Genomic DNA, 14,926 nt, shown 5'->3' with positions numbered 1-14,926 from the left:
TTTTATGTTTAATTCTTCTTGCAATAAAAGATAGCATTCCTTTATCCTCCTTAATCACTTGCCGTACCTGCATACTAACATTTGTGACTCATGCACTAGAATACTGGATTTCTGCAGTCATTTTCCAATTGAGTAATACTTTGGTTTTTCATTCTTTCTGCCAAAGTGAACAACTTCTTATTTTCCCACATTGTAATCTATTTCCTAGATTTTACCTTCTCACTCAACCTCTCTGTATCCTTCTGCAAACTCCTTGTGTCTTCTTCAAAATAAACTTTCCTACTCATCTTTGTGTCATCTGCAAACGTAGCTCTCATGCTTTCACTTCTTGATCTAAGTCATTGATCTAAATTGTAACATTGATATAAATTGTAAACCTTCAATTCAAGTTGCCAATGCCAATCTGAATTTTACCAGTTTATATATAGATTAACATTACCCATGATTATTGGTACAGCTTTATCACAAGTACTCAGTACTTATTTTGTATACTTCATCCTACATTGTGGTTCTTGTTTGGGGATCACCCATACCAGTGACTTCTTTCTCTTGCGATCCTTCATCTCTATCCCAACTTAATCTCCAATACTCAAAAGTAATTTCTGAGTATTGATTACTAGTTCTACTCCTCCCCACCTTTACTGAGCTTCCTATTCTTCCTGAATATCACATACTTCCATGTTCAGGACCCAATCTCTGTCATCATGTAGCCACGTCTCCCTAATAGCTATAAGATCATATTTACTTTGTTCAATGTGCACTATTAATTCATTTACTTTGTTATGAACACAGCATGCATTCTGATACAGATCCTTTAGTTTTCTTGTTCCTTTGCACTGTATCCTTGCCTTCTCCTATTTACGACCCCTGAAGTCCAGCATCAGACTGCTCTCAGGGTCAAGAATCAGATCTACCTGCAGCCTGCTCTCTCAATGGGCAAATGGCATCTCATATCCCCTTCCTTACTATTTTAAAGACTTTAAAGATAAACAGGAATCCCACTCCTGCCCACCCGCCCACACTATTTGAGATCCAAACAAGCTCAATTGACCCTGAATTATTTATTTCCATATGGTGAAATATTCCATATGCTATTGATTTGATGCCTGCCACCCTCTGAAAGTGAACTGAGATGGGGTGAAGTTGGGTGCTGTTACTAGAAACAGATAGGTAGGCTTGGCTATGTGTTATCCAAAGTTCATCTTCAATCAAATATGGCACCAAGGTTGCAAACAAATTGGTTTAGGCTCAGTGAAAGGATGGATTCAGCAGCCCGAATGGAGTTTGTAGCCAAGATCCAAAACTAATGTCCTCCTAATATGTAAAAGAAGATAAAAAGGCCAAATCTGATTGGAATGATTCACATATGGTGTTCTGAGAAAGATGAATACAGATTTGTGATGCAACAATCTGATCAAGGACTTTGGTAAGCAAAGGGAGGGTGGAGCTGAGTGGTCATTTGAGGTGGTGTTTCTTTGGAGTAGAGTGTTGATGTAAGATAGAGAAAGGGACAGTAGCTGAAAAGTGACAACTGTGAACACTGGCTAACCTGGGATCCATGAAAGGAAGTTGGATGGCCAGCAGTTTAGTCGGAGTAGGGTCATGGAGTAGGCAATGAGTCACATGGTCAAGATGAGCCAAGAAACGGCAGGATCAAGAAAGAGAGATAACTAGAGAAATATGCAATTTCAGGGTGAAAGCTGTGAGGAACTTTAAAGGAGGTTTGGCCTGATTGCTAGGGAAAATAAGGAAGGCAGGAGAGACAACTGTGTCACAATTTCAGTGACAAAGAAGTCCAGTTACTGTTGGAGGTGAAGACGAAGAAGACTAGCAGAGTGGGATTTAAGAAGACAGGTATGTTATACAGAAAAGCATCATTTTGGGGGCAGAAGTTCTGTGGTAAAGTGGGTGGGGAGGGATCTTAGTTTTTTGCATTCCAGAACGATTAAGAAATAGGGAGCAATTCGGGGACAAGGCAAACTAAAACATTATTAAGTTCTCTAAAACTAATATCTCAATTTCAGATTGAAGAGAAGTATAAAGCAAAAGGTCCTTAGATTCAGAAAACTTGAAATTAGAATTACTATGTGAATAAAATTGATGGGATCTCAGACTGCAAACGAGAATGTATTAAGAATGAAGGCATGACATCAGAGAAATGTAACAGTGTGCATTATAATAATTACTATGTATGGAATAGTGGGTTCATTTCTTCTTCAAGACTACTTATTTTTCCAACATTCATTGCTCTCAAATATGAGCTAATTATTTTACACCTAAAGTAATCCATTCATTGGATTAAAAAAAATCATCTTAAGATCAATCAGGATTATCTATGTTTCCAATTTTGTGCACATTGTAATTAACAGATCATGACAAAATTATTATTTATGCAAACTTAGATGTCTATTAACAGGCAATTACAACCAAAACTTTACTTTTTGCATTTATATTCTTTGGTTTCAAAAGGCTTTCCTTTCAGACAGCATAAGATTTCTTATGTTATTCTTCCAAATGCAATTTTGTTTTCCTCGAGTATTGGTTTTATCTTCCAACTCTTAACATTACCTCAGTTCGTCTGTGACTGAAATTCTAATTCATGCCTTTGTCACCTCCATGCCTCTCCCACCATTCCAGGTACTATTGTATCACTTTTTGAGATATCTGATGGAGCAGTTATCTCTGTCCTACATTCTTTGGTAATCATATTTGGACTTCCGTCTTGACTTTGCTTTTCTGTTTCTCCTGAGTTTTCCTTCGGGTGTATGAATTATATTTGAACATGGCCACTCTATTCTTCAGAAAACTGTTTCTCCAGTTGACTTAGGATGAAGAGGAGAACTTGTCACCTGGTCGATAGCTGCCTCTATGGCAAACTTCTTGAAGTCCTTGTTCACAACTTGAGGTCTGTTATCCATAACTATTTCCATTGTGAAACTATGTTTATTAAAAATCCAGTTCAGTACTCTAATAAATGATTCCACTGTAATTAAATTAATTATTAAAACTATGATTCATCTAGAGTAGTAGTCTACCAGCGCCAAGTGTGTCTTCCCTCAGATGTTAAATAAATTGATCTTCTAAGGCTTTCCTGAAAGTTCGGAAGATATTGAAGATTTTGTTGCCATGTGATTTTTGTTGGCATTTGTGAGTATCAATGATATAAAACTCTCTAAATCCTTTGAAGTGCCTACCCACCATATAGAGTACTGAGCTTGTACTCTGCATTTTGTAATTCCTATGTGTTCACCATAAGATGTTTTTGGATTTTCTTACCTCATCAATTTCGACAGACCCAACCTATGGTCATACACCAGTAGGTCATCAGCAACTTTAAATGTTGCTTGTCTTGCTGCAATTATACAGTGATTGGTGAGGCCACATCTAGAATATTGTGTGCAGTTTTGGTCTCCTTAACTGAGGAAGAGTGTTCTTACTGTAGAGATAGTGCAGTGAAGATTTATCAAATTAATTTCTGTGAAGGTCAGGACTGATGTACGAGTAGAGATTGAGTCAATTGTAGAAACCTGTAAAAGTCCAACAGGATGAGGATGCTCCTATTGGTGGGGAAGTCCAGAACCAGCTGTCACAGTTTAAGGATAAGGGTTGAACCTTTTAGGATTGAAACAGATGCATCCACAGCTACTACGATCCATAAACCTGGGTGATAGAAAGCTAATCTGTCTGAAGAGAGTAGATTTAAAGCAGTAATCCATTCCTGACTCCGATCATCATTGTAGTGCCTCTTTGTAATCTCTTTCATTTGTTAAGTGAGACTGGCTAGGTTAGGAATAAGATTAGAGTGGTGCTGGAAAAGCACAGCTGTTCAGGCAGCATCTGAGGAGCAGTAAAATCGACGTTTCAGGCAAAAGCCCTTCATCTTTACCTAGGTTAGGAATAAACTTGTCCACTAGGCTTACTATTCTAAAGAGCTGGACATAATTTACTTGCGTCAGTTAGGGAATTTACTCATCTTTATGTGAGCTTATTCCTGTATTATGTGTCTGAAAAATGTGATTCTTGTTTTTCAGGACTGACATTTCTCATTTTGTTTTGCAAAGAGTTTTAGACTTATCTGACTCTGTAGTCAAACTCTATTTTGGTCTGCTTAGTACCAGGGTAATCTCTCTGTGACATATAATACTTTACTTGCTTTCAAGGATCAATGACATTGCAAATTGAAAGATTTCTGGTGCTGGTGAAATTCCAAAAGGTAGATGATTGGAACGGAATTGTCTAAATTATATGATTACAATTGTTAATGACCTCAACATACAGTCAGTGTATCTATCAAAATCTACTATATAGCCTAATTTGGTATAAAGAAAATCTATTTCTGTGTAAATTGGCTAAACTGTCATCAATTGGTGAAATTGGATGAATTTCTCTTTGAAGCACCATGTTCACCTGAATTCCATCCACGAGCAAATGTTAGTTCTGCACTAGATTTGGAAGCTGTTACCAGTCTTCAGCAGCAATGCATTGCTTCTGTCACTGATAACATCACCCTAATGTTTAACATGTGGACTAACTGTACCTTCACCTTTTCTAATAGTACTTTTCTAGGATATTGTCTAAGCATCTTCCTGCCAAGTAACAGTCATTCCTGTTTGCGATTTTCTAATCTGTTAAATTATTTAGGAAATCCTTGGAGGGATTAACTTACATTTTCCTCTGACTTGACTGTGGTTCAATACATCTAAAAGACCTGGCTGGATAGAAGTATTTCTGATTAGTAATTATTTTTTCTTGTTCCTCAATACATCAAGAGTCTAGCTGATCTCTCACCTCTTTTGACTCAGTGTGGTGGTAAACTGGTCATGCATCTGAAGAACTCTGTTCCCTGGACCTTGCAATTTTAATGCTCGCAGGTAGAATGTCCATTGATTTTAACCATGGCAAGCTGTCAGCAAGTAGTGAAATAGCCACCCCTGTGTCTAGTTTAAATTCTGTACTCATTGCTTTTACTCCTAAGATGATCATTTCAAGCCTCTGCTGGCCCTCTTTGACTTTGGTCTGGTATGTTGGCCTACATTGTCTATCTTCATTCTTGATCTCTAGGATGTATTCAATTCCAAATCATTTTCCTTTGTCAGGATCTTTTCTCTTGCTAGGGTTTCTTCTTGGTTTGTGTGGTGACATAGCTGTTATACAGTCATAGAGATGTACAGCATGGAAACAAACCCTTCACTCTAACTCATCCATGCTGACCAGATATCCTAATTCCATTTGCCAGCACTTGGCCCATATCCCTCTAAACCCTTCCTATTTATATTTCCATCCAGATGCTTTTTAAATGTTGTAATTGTACCAGCCTCCACCACTTCTTCTGACAATTCATTCCATACATGCACCACCCTTTGCATGAAAACGTTGCCCCTGAAGTCCCTTTTAAATCTTTCCCCTTTCACCCTAAACCTCTGCCTTCTAGTTCTGGACTCCTCCACCCCAGGGAAAAGAGCTTGTTTATTTACCCTATCCATGCCCCTCATGGTTTTATAAACCTGTATAAGGTCACCCCTCAGCCTCAGACACTCCAGGGAAAACAGCCTCTCCCTATCGCTCAAACCCTCAACATTCTTGTAAATACTTTCTGAACCCTTTCCAAGTTTCACAACATCATTCCGATAGGAGGGAGACCAGAATTGCATGCAATATTCCAACAGTGGCCTAACCAATGTCTTGTACAGCTGCAACATGACCTTCCAACTCCTGTACTCAATGCTCTGACCAATAAAAGAAAGCATATCAAATGCCTTCTTCACTATCCTATCTCTCTGCGACTCCACTTTCACAGAACTATGAATCTGCATGCCAAGGTCTCTTTATTAAGCAACAGGACTTTACTATTAAGTATGGGTCCTCCACTGATTTGCTTTTCCAAAATGCAACACTGTCACATTTAGCTAAATTAAACTCATCTGTCACTGCTCGGCCCATTGATCCAACTGATCAAGATCCCGTTATACCCTGAGGTAACCTTCTTCTCTGTCCACCACACCTCCAATTTAGGTGTCGTCTGCAAATTTACTAACTATACCTCCTACGTTCACATCAAAATTATCTATATAACTGACAAAAAGCAGTAGACCCAGCACTGATCCTTGTGGCACACCACTGGTCATAGGCCTCCAATCTGAAAAGCAACACCCCACCATCACCCTCTGTCTTCTACCTTTGAGCCAGTTCTGTATCCAATGGCTAGTTCTCCCTGTATTCCACGTGATCTAACCTTCCGAACCAGTCTGCTAATCTCCAAAGTTTTCTAGTCTTTTACACTGACAGCATTAAGATCCCCCTGCTGGTCACTCATTGTGCTTATGATATTGCCTTAAACTGCATCATGAACCTTATCTGGATAATGACATTGATTCCCACGCTTTTGGCGTCTTGGCAGAATTTCGGGAGACTGGTGATGAGATCTTGTGACCTACCCATCCAACCAAAACAGAAGGAACCTTAGTATTGCTTCTAGTGATCACCCTGTTGTGGACCCTGATCTTGGCTTGACAAGCATATTGAATCACCCGGGCTCCTCTTCTGACTGAAGAATATTGGATATTGGATCTTTTGCTATCTCTGAAACCTGCAATGATACAATCTCATAAATTCATCTTTCAGTGCGCAACATCTGCTTCCCCTCCACCCTTTGGCTAATCTTGGTAAGTCACTTAAAAATGCAATAATCGGCTCCCATGGTTCCTGGGACAATTGTTTAAATGTTGCCCTTTGGGTGATCAGATTCCTTTTTGAACTAAAGTATGTATCAAATGCTTTGATTATACATTTAAAATCAATTGTACTTTTTCTACACTGCAACATGAGAACATCTCTTGGTCAACTGCACACACAAATGTACTGACCTGATGCCTTTATTCTTTCACATGCAACCCTGCTGCAGTTCTGTACCTGTGGAGCTGCCACTTCCAGAGTTCCCATTTCGGATCTCTATGGGAATCCTCAGAATTTTTAAATGGCTGAGGCAATGACAGTGTTTCAATGGGAATTGGAATTCCAATCGGTTACTGCACTGCACAGACATGAGTAACAACCATCATTGTTTTCCTTTATTTGCTCAAGGTCTTCCAATTAAGGCCTTTTTTCCAGGGTGGATGAGTCCAAAATGAGAGGGAATAGGCTTAAGGTGAAGCGTAAAAGATTTATAAAGGATCAGGGAGCTGAGTTTTTCAGAGGGTGGTGCGTGTATTGAACGAGCTGCCTGCCAGAGGATGTGGTGGAGGCTGGTACAATTACAACATTTAAAAGGCATCTAGATGGCTACATGAATAGTAAGGGTTAAGGAGGATATGGGCCAAATTCTAGCAAATGAGACTAGGTCACATTGGGATGTCTGGTCAGCATGGATGAGTTGGACTTAAGAGTCTGTGCTGTGCTGTATGACTCTATGACTCTATAACTCTGTTCTTCCTCAAGTCTTCACGTTGTACTATTTTTGCATCAGAGTCATCTGAGTTTCTGTTCCGCCCTCTGGGTCTTCTCTTTTGTTTCCTGTACTCATGGACTATGATCCAGCTTCAATTTGATGATGTTGAAGCACCCATGTTGACATCATGCGTTGAGAGAACTGTGTTCACCATGCTGTTGCCACAAAGCACATGGATTTTAGTTCTCCATCAGATTAGTGTGCCTTCACTGAATCTATACTCTCCTGTTTCTCTCAAGAGTTGGGTGTGTACAGTTGCAATCTTCAAGCCTGCACTGTCTTACTACACTTAGACATGGGCCTTTACCATCCCTGGTTTGTTCTTAGTGTAAGGCTCTTTCACTCACTGTATTTACAGTATGATAGATATCATTTTACACAAATTGAATTCAGGATTTCTTTGCTTATCCTGTTTGAGTCGCTATCACACCAATCATCTGTTGATGTCGGAGTAGCATGTTCTTTTATGTTATCATCAATGACATATTCACTTCTTATTATATCACATAGAATCATAGAATCAGAGAGATGTACAGCATGGAACAGACCCTTCAGTCCAACTCATCCATGCCGATCAGATACCCTAAATTAATCTAGTCCCATTTGCCAGCACTTGGCCCATATCCCTTCAAACCCGTCCAGATGCCTTTTAAATGTTGTGATTATACCGGGCTCCACCACTTCCTCTAGCAGCTCATTCCATACCCACGCCACTCTCAGCATGAAAAAGTTGTCCCTTTGGTCTCCTTTAAATCTATCCCTTCTCACCCTAAACCTTTGCCGTCTGGTTATGGACTCCCATATCCCCGGGAAAAGACCTTGTCTATTTATCCTATCCATGCCCTTCATAATTTTATAAACTTCTGTAAGATCACCTTAGCTTCTGACACTCCAGGCAAAACAGCCCCAGCCTGTTCAATCTGTACACACTTTCACTGTGATCTTCTTGAGTAACTTTGAGATTCTTTGCTCGAGCATTGTATCTGTTCCTTCAGCTGTCGAGGACTTCAGCTCTGAAATTTCCTCTTAAACCTCTCCATTTATCTAATGTTCTGTCTTTTATTAAGACTCTTCTCAAAGTGGCCAGTTTGACCAAAAACCTTTGGTTATCTGTCCAAACATCTCTTTGTTTGCTCTGGTGTCACATTTTGTTTGATATTTACTCCTTTGAAACACTTGGGATATTTTAAGGCATAAATACAAGGTTTTGTCACAGACAGAAAAGAGAGCAACTAAGAGACCAACTGAGATCTGGTTTATGAGAAACCTGCTCATTATATTCACAAATTATGAACTAAATGAAGTATTAGTGCAAATAAAACCAACTTAGCAATTGAAGTGATTTAAGTGCAAGTCCATAGTCATTATTCTCATAAAGAATGGATTTTTGTTGTTAGCATTAATAGAATTCAGCAAAGTTGCATTTGATCTGAGCCTTTACAGTTTGCAAGAAATCATAAGGATGTATACCACATTATACATGCAACATTACAGCAGACATCTATGTTAAAATTGCATCTAGTGGAGAATTAAATGTTTACATGCCTAAAGCCCTCTCTTTTGCAGGGTACTCGGTCGTGGGGAGTTAAAATAGTTCTGTTCCACTGCACAGAAGCCAAAGCATTTGCACTATGTTGAATTTGCATTGGTGATTGAATTAATTGCATTTTAGCTGAATGTGTTGCTCTTGATTTAAGCAAAGTCTCAGATGTGTTTATAAAATTATGCACAATTAAACAAAAATAATGGAATATTGCTTGCTGTTCACACATTATCAAATAACATGTTATAAAGCAGTGAATTCTGAAATGTGCCATGTTACATTCAAGGGATTGTTAGTCTAAAATGAACACAGTCATACCTCAAGATTCACTGAAAATAAATGTATTGTTATCAGATGTAACAGAGTGGAACTTTTCTGCCAAACACAGTGTGTGCATATTAATTAGGTTTCTCAAAGCAGCTATTAATATTCCTCAGCATTCCTGTTTTCATTTAGCTGCAATGCATGCTGTGCTTCACATTAAATTGGGTCAAGCTTTTAAAGACTACATTTATACATTGTGCAATCTAGTATGTTCTGTATTGTTAACTTTAACTTGAATATCCAATGAATATCATGAAATTAATATGTTTTGAATACCACATAAATTGTGAAGGGAATTAGTGCTTATTTTGAAAAACCTTAAATTTTGAAGTGGTTTCTTTATTGTCTTTTACACCAGTAAAACTCTATTACCCAATGAAATATTTTGTTGTATATCATTAACTTTTTAAATAACAATTTGCATTTATATAACAACTCAAATGTCGTAAAGCATTTAATATAATTAATATGTTATGCTTGTTAAATAGGATGCACCTTTGAATGGCCTACAATGATGCATTTCATTATTTCATGACAAAAATCAGTTGTATTTGCCAGCTAAAATATCTGTATATATTTCCAAATACTGCTAACTTCCTCCTACAATGCATATGGAACAAAAACCACAGAATCCAGACTTTAAAGATCTAGATTAATTTTGTTGAACTGTTTACCACAATTGAAAATGTCAAGGGTAATGTAGATGATAATACTCAAGTAAAAAGGAATTGGAACTAATGCAACACATCTGATGTCATCTCAGCCAATACATTAAGTGTTGAAGTGCTGTAAGTGGTACTACAAACAAACATTGGAATGATATCACATAAAGCAAGATCCCAATGGGATGAATCATCAGTTCATAGAATCATAGAATTCACAGAATCTTATAGTCCAGAAGAAGACACATTGGTTCATTGTTTCTGCACCAGTTCTCTGAGCAATTTAACGTAGTGTCAATCTCCTACTTTTTCCATATAACCCTTCATACAATTTCTATTTAAATAATCATCTAGTGCTCTTTTAAATGGCTCAGTTGAATCTACCTCCATTACAATTACAGGTAATGCTAACTACTCACTCTGTAACAGGTTGTTTGTCACCTCGATTTGTTTCTTTTGCAAAACACTTCAGAACTGGGGCCTTTATGTGTGTGAGATGTGTGGGAATACATTGTCTTTATCTACAGAGGAACTGTGTTTTTTGATTACAATGATTAAAAGTGAATTTGGCTTACTGAAACGCTGCAGAGAACAGTGCTGGACATCGATGGAATCCCAGGCACTGTCTCTAAATGACTGACCTCCCGCCCTCTCTCTCTCTCTCCCCACACTTTCCATGGAGTTCTACACAGGGGTGTACTTAAACCCCCCCTTCCCAAGATAATCTCTCCAATATTGTCCTGTACAGGGCAGAGTGGGAACTTGTCAAAAGGTTGCAGTAAAAAGTTGTGTGTGCTACTTTGAAACTCATTCCCCAAAGGCAGCAGCAGTCTTGCTGTTGGTTTCCAGTCCGGCTGCCATCTCCATTCCGTTACTTCATTTTGTTCTTGAGTCCCTTTGGGGAGAAGAGATAAGAGGCATCTGGCCGCTTCACTCCATCGGCTGGCTGGAAATGTGGAAAGCTGAAAGCACACGGCGGGGGTGGGTGGGGGGACAGGGTTGGGTGCACCCGGTGTGCTGCTGCCTGACACTGAGACAGAGAGAGGGAGCAAGGCAGGCAGAGCAAGGAAAAAGAAAACTTCACAAATCTCAGAGTCCCAGGGGAGTGGCATTGAATCAGTTATCCGAATAATCAATTATCCAAACAAGTATTGCCCGCCCATCTCATTTGGATAATCGAGGTTCCTCTGTACTCCGTCCAGTAGTCTCATGGTTTTGAAAGCTTGCATCAAATCTCTCCCTTGGCTTCTCCTCTTCAAAGAAAATACACAGGAGAACTTGGGACTTTCTACATAATTGAGATTTTTCATTCACGGAACCATCCTTATAAACCTGTTCAGCATGCTCCACCTAAACAACCACTTCCTTCATATAGTGTGACACACACAACTTTACACAGTACACCAGCTGAGGTCCAATTAGTTTCCTATATGCAAATCTCCTTGCTCTTACATTCAATGCCCCCAATCAATGAAGCCTAGAATACTGTACGCTATATTAACAGGTCTCTGACCTGTCCTGCCATCCTTAATGCATATGCATATATATACGCAGGTCTCTCTGCTCCTGCACACCCTTCAGAAAAGTACACTTCATTTTAGACTGTTTCTCCTTGGGCTCAAAAATGCATTACTTCACTATTCTCCAGATTGAACTTCAGCTGCCACCTCTTCTCTCACTCCATCAAGTTATCAATGTAATATTGAACCTCTACACTCTAGCATTCAGTTTATAATCATCCCAAGTTTTGCATTATCTACAAACTTTAAAATTGCTCCCTGCACACCAAGATCCAGATTATTTATACATATCAGGAAATGCAAAGATCCCTGGAGAGCTCGACTATAAATCTTCATCAAGCTTGAAAACCATCCATTTGCAGACTCTCAGCCCATTTTGTATTTATGTTGTTACTGTCCCTGTTTTTCCATGGCTTATAAATTTATTGCAGAATTTGATGTAGTAAATCAGAAAATAGCATCAAAATGAAGAACAATTTTCCACTCACGGCGGTGAATGGTGGTGCAATTACTTATGAAGTTAGAAATACAATGGAGCAGGGAAGTTAATATCAAGGTAAAACTTAGTTTAATGGGAGCACGAGGTAGCGCCGATACAGTCATCAATGTAGCGGAGGAAAAGATGGGGGGTGGGGCAATCCAACTTGTAGGAAACCCACAGGATTGGATCAATCTCCCATTTTCCATATTGCATAGTTTTATCATCCACGAACAGTCAAGTATCCTGGATTGTAAAATGGGTGGCCAATCCAGCAAAGTTGATAACTTATCCAACTATTATTCGACACATTACCAGAGATCTTGAATTCAATTTCACAATTTCCAATGACATGATTTCAACTGGTAACCTCTGAGTTTCTATTCTATTATCCAATCTTATCAAATACACCAGCAGAAGGTCCAGAGAAGGCCAACAAGACAAGTTGGCATATATAAAAGGTAAAGCTCTAAAAATTAAAAGATTTATCCTTTCACGGAGAAAATTAGCCCGCAAGTAAGAGTTGAGGCAACAACTTCAAAAACTCATTCTATTGCCATCTAGTGACAGAATACGTAAATCTCTTTGGATGGAGTATTTCCTTAAGAAATAACAGACTGAGTTTCAATTTAAATATGTTCACAGAATATGGGTGGAAGTGCCCGCCACACTCAAGATTTTTAATATGGGACATCTTCATTTATATTTTTACTGGTATTCATTATATTTAAATAATTAAAATGAAAATCAGTTCTGAGGAAGGGTCACTGGGCTCGAAATGTTAACTCTGATTTTTCGCCACAGATGCTGCCAGACCTGCTGAGCTTTTCCAACAATTTCTGTTTTTGGTTCCAATACTTAAAATGTCAGATCCATAATGACTTTTTGTTTCACTGATCAAGTTAATCCAGCCAATCCCAAACAGCCAGTGCTTTCACAGATTGGTGTTGAAGGGAAGAGCAACGCTATTGGATACCTCTCTTGAAGCTTTAACTTTTGAGTTGCAGTCAAGATATAAATCTTGATCTGAATGTTGCACAGAAAATATGCACTCACCGTCAGTAGGAGGGCCCAGATGAAGGCAGCAGCCAGGAGTAGAATCAGTGATGTGACTAAGGTCTGGAAAAGTGAGTGGCCTGTCACATCTAGGTGTAAACGTGAGCTGTAATTTTATTATCAAAGTAAGTCACTACTCCTAGATAACTGATTGTATTTTAAGCATCTGTCACCACTTGGAATACCTGCTCCCAATCAAGCTCATTATATTTTCAGAAAATTCAAAAAGAATTGTACAATGCTGCAATCACCTTTCTTCCAGACCAACTGGAATTGAACCTGATTGCAGAAACTATAAAAGCTCTGAGAATATCCTTCTTCTAAATGGCCTGCAACATGACACCCCTCAAACACCGAATTTATGTCAACAATATCCAGTTAAGCTTCGAAGAGCAGATCAATAGTTGAACAAGGTAACTCACAGTATTCTCTCAAAATATGGGCTGTTGCTTTAAATCTGCTGCATAAGACAAATGAAAGCTTGCTGTGTCAACAGATTATTGACTCAGAATTGTCCATTTCCAACTAATGAATCCTCCTGATTAAGTACAAATGAGAACCTCACTAAGCACATGATGAAGAAACAGACCAGACAAAAGTCAGGCAGCATCTTCCTTCCCTTCCCAATTATAGATCCCACTGAGTGTCTGGGAACACAGGAACCTCCGATCCCCAATTTAACATGAACCACAAGCAATCCTGACAAGGTTGAGTGCAGTCTGTGTGGATGGCAATTCCGCCATCCTTTGCTAGTTAGTCAGGGGGTGGGTTGAGAGTAAGAAATTAGGCCTTCATTGCCCAAATAAGGGCCTCAATTGGTGTCTGGTTAGAAAAGTGGTCTTCCCACCGTGGATTAAAACACAGGAAGGCTGCAAGAACACCGGGGACCAGGAACCTGGAGGGGGGAGTGGAATATATTCCATCCATATTTTCTTTATCTATAGGCTATATTTAGTTCTGTATGGTATTCCTGCTGGAATTTCTATTCACAGGCAGAAGCAAAATGGCCCTGCATGTTATAATTTATAACAAGTGCAGTTTAAAGCTGTATGCTTTACTATTTCCTACTCTACCTCATTGCATGGGGTCAAAAATCAATGCTGGGCAGAGGCTCCAAGGGGTGTCTATTTCTTCCGCTGCCCGTGATTTATTTGCTTGTACTCACTTAAGTATCATCCTCCCACAATGGTTATATGCATTTGTGTAAGACCATAAGACATAGGAGTGGAAGTAAGGCCATTCGGCCCATCGACTCCACTCCGCCATTCAATCATGGCTGATGGGCTTTCAACTCCACTTACCCACATTCTCCCCGTAGTCCTTAATTCCTTGTGACATCAAGAATTTATCAATCTCTGCCTTGAAAACATTTAGTGTCCCGGACTCCACTGCACTCCGTGGCAATGAATTCCACAGGCCCACCACTCTCTGGCTGAAGAAATGTCTCCACATTTCTGTTCTGAATTTACCCCCTCTAATTCCAAGGCTCCAGTGCCAGTATGTCCTTCCTGAGGTGTGGGGACCAAAACTGGACACAGTACTCCAAATGGGGCCTAACCAGAGCTTTATAAAGTCTCAGTAGCACAACGGTGCTTTTATATTCCAACCCTCTTGAGATAAATGACAACATTGCATTCGCTTTCTTAATCACGGACTCAACCTGCATGTTTACCTTTAGAGAATCCTCAACTAGCACTCCCAGATCCCTCTGTACTTTGGCTTTACGAATTTTCTCACCGTTTAGAAAGTAATCCATGCTTCTATTCTTTTTTCCAAAGTGCAAGACCTCACATTTGCTCACGTTGAATTTCAGCAGCCATTTCCTTGACCACTCTCCCAAACTGTCTAGATCCTTCTGCAGCCTCCCCACTTCCTCAGTACTACCTGCCTGTCCACCTA

At 39.3% G+C, this 14,926-nt stretch overlaps 1 protein-coding gene across 1 annotated transcript in view; it reads right to left on the bottom strand.

Moving 5' to 3' along the window:
* The window catches only part of LOC122555067 (cilia- and flagella-associated protein 47-like), a 451,312-nt gene that overhangs the window by 175,827 nt on the left and 260,559 nt on the right, over positions 1–14,926 (bottom strand). The gene's annotated exons all lie outside the window — the stretch shown is intronic.

This window comes from Chiloscyllium plagiosum, chromosome 12 (genome assembly GCF_004010195.1).
Source record: "Chiloscyllium plagiosum isolate BGI_BamShark_2017 chromosome 12, ASM401019v2, whole genome shotgun sequence".
NCBI classification, from domain to species: domain Eukaryota; kingdom Metazoa; phylum Chordata; class Chondrichthyes; order Orectolobiformes; family Hemiscylliidae; genus Chiloscyllium; species Chiloscyllium plagiosum.
This window is presented reverse-complemented; position numbering and strand designations above follow the sequence as displayed.